Below are 9,554 nucleotides of genomic sequence, written 5' to 3'. Positions count from 1 at the left end.
CGAGAGCAAGGTGTAACCTGCCCATAGATAATATTACATATAATAAATATATATTAAATATAATAGATAATAATATAACAATATCAAAACAAACACAATAATAAACGAAAACAATAAGAAATTAAATAAAATAGGGAAAGCAATAAGAAAATCACACGTCCGTAAAATTATTCAAAGAGTAGATTCATTTCTTGTTTTTTTTTAACTCATACTATTTCTATTTTAAAATGAGTAAAAAAAAATTTTTCACTGCCAATTTGTGAATAAAGAATTTTCCATATATAATGAGTAAATTCACTATATAGGCTATATATTCACCAATATACCAAAACTTGAAGGCAATGTGGGCGCATTATTTTGATAACACATATAAAATTTACCTCAGCTACATAGAAGATATCACTAAAATAACTGTGCTGAGAAATCACATCTATCTTTGTGGAAGGTCGTATGTGAGAACAAAAACAAACAAACAAAATTTTTTAAAAATAAAAATAAATAAATAAAAAAACAGTGGGTGCCTCTCAGAAAAAAACAAAACAAATGTCAGAATATGTATTAACACATTGATATTATTTTATTTTATTATAACTCTAACTCCCGTATTCAATATATTGTTAATCTTTTTATTATACTTGCCAAATCTTTTATTTACAAATGCACATTTTTGGGCAAGAACGCACTACTGACATTTTTTTTCTGGTTGATTATAATTCTTGCGTTTTGTCTCTGATGGGCTTAAAAAACTAAAAATCATTCAGAAGTCAAAAATTGCTGTCAATGTTTAATCTTCTATAATTTTCCCTCTCTGGTTCATGTTATGTTATTTACTTAATTATTATTATTATTTTAGTTTATTTATTTATTTTACTTTCTTCCTTGTATTATTTTTGAGATATTGTCCTCTGTTGTTCTTGATATTGTGTAGTTTTGTACTTGTTATAAAATATTTAGAAATTAATAAAAAACAAACAAACAAACAAAAACAAAAAAACAGTAGGAGCAAGCGGCCAGTCAGAAACGCTCTCTAGCTGACAATCATTTTTATGTTGCAGTACAAAACTTTTAAGTTACCAAGCGGTGTAAACAGCAGACCAGACCTTAGATTGAACACCTAAAAAAAAAAAAAAAAAGGAAATTTAATTTGCAATAATCACAGACGACTCTGATTGGTCCATCCAGAAAAGCGCTGAGAAAAACAACACGTTAACAGCGCCATCTAGGGCCTGGACAATAAATTACACCAGAATAACAACACTGAGAAAGCCATTGACTTGACACACGTTTAAGAAATAAAATAGAATATTTATTTAAACCCAAATTTAAATTTTTCACATTTATAGAAACTCATATTTAATTCCATAACTGCAATTTCCAGCTGCTTATTTCAGTATTTATTCTATTTAGCCACATGAAAGCATTCACTTCTGCCACACACTGGAATTAATAATTATTGCACTGCTTATAATTATTGCACTAATAATCATCCAAAACGCATGGTCCGGCCAGAAACTTTTCCAGTAAAGGTTAAATTGAAGCATTAATGTAAAAAGAATGTAAATTTGACAAACAGCATTTTGACATAAAAACAACAACAACAACAACAACAACAAACCAACAAAAACAAAACAAAACAAAACCGAGAAACGGGTTTAGTCCAAAGTTTTTTTTTTTGTATCTGAGACAGTGAAGTTTTTTACAATACAATAAAACAAATTAACATTAAATCATATGCGGTTTATTATCTTATTTATGTATTTATTTTATTGTGATAACAACTCTGTTAAAAGTTAATAGAATAAAGCACAAACCTAAAGCACAAATAAAAAAAAAAAAAAGCATTTTTCTGCCTTTATTGTGTTTTAATAGCTGGTTCAGTTCCATGTAAGATTTTTTTCTCTGTGACATGAAGTCTATTTTTTGGCTCCTCCAGTAGATGGCAGTATTAATCTTCAATAACCCCTTTGGCCTCTCACCTCACCATCAACTAAATGACAAGTTAAACATAAGAGAAAGTAAAAGCTCAGTTAGCTTGATTTGGAAGCATTCATTCAATAGATTCTTTTTAGACTGACAAGATAATATTCTTCTAGTACAGTTATAAGTTAAATCTGAATGTTTATACATAGATTGAATTCAAAGGAATAGTATTGAATATGAATTTCTTAATTCTGTGGAAGAAAAAGAGATAAATTCTGAACTATGCCATGTAGTAGGCTATATAGTGAATGGGGACATAAATCAATACTTTAGTGGCATGAAGGCATGTGATGACGCAACTTTTATTTTTGGGTAAACTATTCCTTTATTTTCCCCACTTTTATAAATCACACATGTATATGAAATACTGACATAAATAGCTACATTCCTACTTGAATTTAATGAAACTGAAAGCAGCTGAATACACGTTAGAACAAATATGACTTGTGCATCAAACAATGGATAAACGCAAACCTTTTCAGTTCCAGATCAAAGAAAGAAAATGTTGAGAAGGAAATTCGTTAGCCTTCCGTGCTACTGCATGTCTGAATATGCAAAGCACTCTCACTCAACTACAGCTCAAGGCTACGACTGCAAAATGTTAGTAAACATATGTACATGTCATGTTTTATTCTTTCTGAAACTGTGAGAGACGTTTCCTGTAAATGGTGTTACATTTCGTTTCTTTTCACATCATGAGAAAGCAGATTCTGAGCACTAAACAGTCTCCATGAGGACATATGTCTGGTATGAGACAATGAGGAAATCATTCTCGAAATCAGCCCAGATGGGTTTTTTTAAACACATGCATACATAGTGTTTATCGGTTTTGTATCACACACTATCCATCATAATTTTGCATGAATGTTGGGTGCAGTTTCGACTGTGCTTGGGTGGAGATGTCCTGCCTGAGGGTTTCTGAAAGGAAATCTCACAGGTGTCAGACCCTCAATAGCAACAGGAGAATTATATCAGTCTGTCCTTTGTCCTTGGAAAAAGAAGGATTTTCCACAGACATCCCAGAAAATTCCCATTTTAGACACTGTGCTTCTTTATTAAGCCATTCTGGGCTATAAACAGATTAGTCACATCACAAAACAACCACATAACATTACCAAACTATTTATTTTTTCTGAACAAAATATGAGTACGCTTTTTAAAATTGCCAGGTGGTTGCTATGCTTTGTTTTAGGGTGGTTGTTGCTAGGGTGTTTTGTATGGTTTACCTCTAGTGCAGTATATTCTTTTCTCTATGACACACTCTAAACTCTTACAAATAAAGGTTCTTCATTGGAACTTTTAATATATGGAATCTTTTTATTGCACAAAAGATTCTTTGTAGTGAAAAAATGTTCTTTAGATTATTAATAAATGTTCTTTATACTAAGAAAAATAGTTCTTTCTTCTTCTGGAAACTTTATGAGAGTACCTTCTTTTTTTTTAAGTAAAGTTTATATATTAGCGTCTATATGGTTCCATGAAGAACCTTAACAGTCAAGAGACTTTCCATTCATAAAAAGTCCTTTATAGTGGAAAAAATGACTTATTCAAGAATTGTTTCTTTTGGGAAGCAAAAATATGGGAGTCTGTGGGATTTTATCAACTACCAGGGAAAAATTGCAAGTTTGATCCATTAAGACATGCTGACTATATGCACAAAAATTAAATCAGAAGTCAACTGTCTTCTTCAAAGTATGTTCTTATCTCCTCAGCATACGACTGAAAGTCATACAGGTTTGGAACGACATGACGGTGAGTAAATGATGACAGAAATGTTCATCTTTGGGTGAACTATCCCTTTAATATTGCATTTAATTCATGTTAAAAAAAGTTGTTTCTTGTGTCATTCCGTGCACGCTTTTGGGTGTATCATGAATTGCAATAAGTAGCTATAACATCCTCCCCGCTCTTAAGAACTTTGATCAAGTCTTGACAAAGCTGTGGTGAAATTCTTGTATGTAAATGTGTTTTAATGCGCACTAATTGCATCTCTCAATATGAAAGCCGCTCAGCACAACAAAACATTTTCAGATGTGGGAGAGGAACCCGAGCTTTACACAAGAGGAAGTTGTTTTGATCCATCCCATCAGTTACTTCCTCTGTTTTCCACTGACATCCAACTATGCTGAAAACAATATGTGTCAACGGACAGGTTCCACGTTCACCACAATGGCAGAAGTACCGACAAATGCACCAGTGACCCTTGTGACAAAAAATACTTAATTGCATTGAAAGCACACTTGTAGTGTACTTCAAATCTTAGAAGTATATTTAAAAAACTGTATTCTTGCAGATGATATAATATTAATGAAATAAAAGGCCACTTACTTGACTTAAAGAGAGATACTTTCATGACTGTTTCTTTACAAACTTAAGTACTCTTTTAAAAAGCACTTTGTAACAATGTCAAATTAAAAATCCTAAAGTACTTTATGTTTTAATAATCTTTTGTTGTGTGCACTTATGTTGACTAACATACTAAAGCACATGTAAAGTACATGATTATGATTTGTTAGTATCTTAGTTAGTATCTTGTATTTAAATTACTAAACTGCAACTTCATCTTTAAAAATGTGCAAAGCAAATATATTTAAATGCATTATATATGATTTTTAATAGAAATTACATTAAAGTATATTTTAGTTTATCATAAATCCTTGCCAGTACATTCAGCATATATTTCAAAAACAATAGAAGTAATTCTGAAATTACATATGAAGATTAAGTCCTGCTTAAGTGGGTCCAAAAACACTCTAAAATTCAACTAATTGCATTTAATATAAATTTAAACTACACTGTAAAAAAACCAAAAGTTGAGAAAACTTTTTGTTGTATAAACTGAATACAAGACGTTGAGAAAACTCAAAAATTCTCCTTAAGCTGGTTGCCTTAAACATTTAAGTTTTCTCAACTTTTGATTTTTTACAGTGTATAATAGGCCTACATTTAATTTGATTGCAATTAACAAGCAGTTAAGTGTCTGAAAACATTACATTAGGTATGTTACATCCATAATATACTATTTTTTAAAAGTTTGCTCAAGTGCACTTCTTTGTTCACAAGGTCTGTCAAAGCCAAAACGAAACAAAACAAAACAAAACAAAAAACAAAACAAAAAAAACGTTATCGACTCATTCTCCTGAGAGCTTCCTATGAAGTACAACCGAAGCGTGACATGCTGCCGCCAATGCAAATGCCCGCAAACAGCGCTGTGTAATACAGATTCATCATTGTTGACTGCAGAGCCGCAGAGACAGGTTTATGGTGCTGATGCAAAGGCAATCATCCCCTTCACCCAACCTGTTCAGCAGCTTCCCATAGGACAGGTTTGGAGTCAAGACATCCTGGCATGTGAAGAGAAAACGCTGCTGTCCCTTTAAGGGCCACTGGAATGTGCACGTCCCCTCCACCACCCCCTAAAAAGCCGGCGGAGCGCTGATTGCACACCTGTGCAGGAGCTGTCCGGGGCCTCCACCTACTGCATTCCTGCCCCTACAGTCCCACAGTCCCACTGCATGCTGGGACGTACCTGCCAAACGGGTACACGGCAGCAGTCGGGCAGGTCCTAACAGGCTTCCTATTCCCATCTCAGAAATCCCTGGTATGCGGCATACATCCCTATCTTTCTCATAGCCTGCCCTGCATGTGCTTTCAGAAGAATGCCATGGACAGAAAAAATCGTGACACCCTGCACACTTCGTGCCTGAGCCTGCCTCACACTGTCAGGTTACAACTTCAGCTGTCAAAGACACCAGCAGCAAAAATATATACACTTTTAAAAAGAGTACATATTTAGGAAATAATACACTCAATATACTTAACTGAATGCAATGTTTTTGGATACTTAATTGCATGCTATTTACAATTCAGTAAAAACGTATTATAGTTTAAATTAAATTTATCATTACACACAAACACACACACACACACACACACACACACACAAGCAATCGTTTTGAGTTATGACAACTTCTAATGAAACTAAGCCCCAACAGACTGAGTTAGAGCTTAACAATTTGTAGCATAAAGAAATTTATAAATTGATTACTCTAAAAAATTGCTTTAACTAATGACTAATGGAGTTGTGATCCTTATCACAAAAAACATGTATCTAAAACAAAACAAAGAAGTTCATCTTATCTTTTATTTTCATATATTATATTATATTATATTATATTATATTATATTATATTATATTATATTATATTATATTATATTATATTATATTATATTATATTATATATTATATTATATTATATTATATTATATTATATTATATTATATTATATTATATTATATTATATTATATTATATTATATTATATTATATTATATTATATTATATTATATTATATTATATTATATTCATCAAACTTAAGATTGTTTTTGACCCACTTAGGACTTAAGTATATCTTAAGTATATCTTAAGTTATTTATTTATTTTAAATTTCAGAATTACTTTTGATGTCATTTAAATATGGTTAAAGTACTGCTGAATGTACTGACAAGCATTTATGGTAAACTAAAATACACTTTAATGGCATTTAATGAAACTTGTATGTCATGGATTTATATACGTCTTTAATGTTAAAGTTGCAATTTAGTACATTTAAAATATATTAAATTAAATTATATATTAAATCTAATATTGAATAGCACACTACAGTTAAAATTACAATCAAGTACTTTACATGTGCTTCAGTAAGTTAGTCAACACATCAAAATAAGTGCAACAAAAGATTATTAAACTTATTTAAAAGTAAAACCTTTAATTTGACATGATCCATAAGTGCACTTATTAAAGTTGACTTAAGTGTGTTAACAAACAGCTATGAAAGTGTCTCTCTTTAAGTATACTTAAGTGGCCTTTTATTTCATTTCAGTTTAAAAATATACTTTTAACGTTTGAAGTCACTTCTAGTGCACTACTTTTTTACAAGGGTCAGCTGGGGACGTTTAGAGTTATTAAGTACAAACATAGTACCCTGAATTAAACTAGCAGAAGTTTCAATAGAGGGCCTTGACTTTTGGGTTACAAAAGTTTGCGTAAATAGTCTTAAAGGAGCCCTGGCTGCTATAGGTTTTGCTTGTGTGTACATACAGTCTGTAATCCAGTCCTATTGTTGCGTTCTGGCTCTCTGTACATCCTGTCCTTTTACTGTGGGCAGTCCAGGCATGGTGAGACAGGCTTATTCGCAATGTTGCGGTTTTTCCGCATTAGCCATAAGCCTTTGGGCAAAGCTCGGAGAATACCATTTTGAGGACCCCACCTGTATTTATTTAGCAACTTCATTTGCACGCAGTAGTGAAAACACCAGGTGCTCTCAAAGTGAGATTAGAAAATATGGGCTGTAATCATGAAGACATGCTAAACACTCATATCAAGATCAAAAACATGGTCTAAGTGGATCTACTGTGATGCTTGATCTGACATTTTAGCTATTTAGCCCATGCTAATGTTGCCAACAGACATTTTATTAGTGGTGTTTGCCAAACCAAGGATCACTGTTATTATCGCTCATACTTGAGGTTAGTGATTTGAACCACTAAACTTACTAAACTACGGACATGAATGATACCTCAAATAATGCTAAAAGGCACAATTTAGCAATTAGCATTCAGCATAGTAAGGCCCTAGCAACATTTGCATGGATGTGCACTGCTCAAATTTTCTTTATCAATGTAAAATTTTGGCTATATTGCAGTGTAGTTACTGTTACCTGGAAAACTAAAGCCATCTAAAAATACTAAATCATTTTTGGTCATAAAACTGAAATAAAATATAAGTGAAAAGTTTAAGTTACTAAGATACCATTTATCCATGTCCTGTCATTTTTATTTAAGTTTTAGTAATTTTGTTATTTGCTTTTGTTATTTTTATTATTATTATTTTTTAAATATTAATTTATCTTTAATTAATTTTTTATTTCAGTCCATGACCTGTAATTTTAGTTTAAGTTTTAGTAATTTTGTCATGCGCTTTTGTCATTTTTATTCATTTTTTAATATATTTATTTAGCTTTAATACATTTTTTATTTTAGTTTTCATTTTAGTAATTTTAAGGTGACCATACGTCCTCGTTTGCCTGGACATATCCTTGACATTTGTCCATGTCCTGTAATTCAATTTTAATTTAAGTTTTAGTAATTTTGTCATGTGCTTTTGTCATTTGTATTTTTTTTTAATATTTATTTAGCTTTAATTAATTAATTAAATTTTTTTTTTTTTTACATCCATTCATCCTCGTTTTCCCTCACATGTCCTGGCCAGGATTTCTAAATTACCTAAAATGTCCCGGTTTTGTCTTCAAAATATCAGTGAAAATATTACTGAAATAATAGTATAGAAATAACTTTTAAAAATCACTTATATACTGTAAATACGCCTCCTGTTTACTTTCATATAGTTCAGTCTAATAACAGTTCAGAAATACCATTATCACATCTCTTTAAGAGAGTCTTGCATTTAAATGACAAAGAAGCCAAACTTTGCTTCATTGTCCTAATGTACAGTCAGGAGTCTCAGTAGTCCTTTGTGAGCATCCAGAGAGCATGAGGTCAGGCCAGGGGTCTTCAGAGAGGGCAGAACGTGGAGATTTTATCAGACTCATTTGGGCCCCACTGCTCCAGTCCCCTTCCCTGTCTGACCCCCTCTCCTTAAAGCAGGGAGCCATTGTCTCTGACCCAGGCTTTTTATTGCTTTTCTTGAATGGCTGATCTATGCTCAAAACAAAGGCCTGTGTTTGCTTGCCCAAGGTGTCAGTCTTCAAACTCCGTCACAATGGATGCCCAGTGTTTACACTCCAGTGAACTGAGGTTTACCAAAGCTGCCGCAAATTGGTTTGTTTAGAAGGGGTAATGGCAAACATTACATTCTCTCACAATAGGTTCATTAAGGTGACAATAACCCTAGGTAAACAAGTTATTATGCTCTCCCTAGTGCCCCACTATCATGATCTCTCTGTATAGTCTCAGAAACATTGAGCAGGCTATATTGTGCATTTCAATAAAGAAAAGGTACTCTGGTGGCCAAACGTTTGGAATAATTACGATTTTTGAATGTTTTTGAAAGAAGTATGTTGTGCTCACCAATGCTTCATTTAGTTGAAAAAAATGCAGTAAAAACAGTATTACTGTGAAATATTATTGTAATTCAAATTAAATGTTTTCTATGTGAATATACCTTAAAATGTAATTTATTCCTGTGATCAAAGCTGAATTTTCAGCATCATTACTCCAGTCTTCAGGGTCACATGATCCTTCAGAAATCATTCTAATATGCTGATTTACTGCTCAAGCAACATTTCTGATTATTATCAATGTTGAAAACAGTTGTGCTGAGTAGAAACCGTGATACATTACTAACTGTTCAAAAGTTTGGGGTGAGTATGAAAAAAAAAAAGAAACACAGGTAAGGATGCATTAAATGGTTTAAAACTGACAGTAAAGACATTTATGATGTTACATGAATCAAAAATATGAAAAATATACAAAAAGCAGCACAACTGTTTTCAACATTAGAAATAATAAAAATTTTTTGAGCAGCAGTCAGCTTATTATTAACAATGTTTCTTG

Source organism: Onychostoma macrolepis, chromosome 19, assembly GCF_012432095.1.
Source record: "Onychostoma macrolepis isolate SWU-2019 chromosome 19, ASM1243209v1, whole genome shotgun sequence".
In the NCBI taxonomy this organism is placed as follows: domain Eukaryota; kingdom Metazoa; phylum Chordata; class Actinopteri; order Cypriniformes; family Cyprinidae; genus Onychostoma; species Onychostoma macrolepis.
This window is presented reverse-complemented; position numbering follows the sequence as displayed.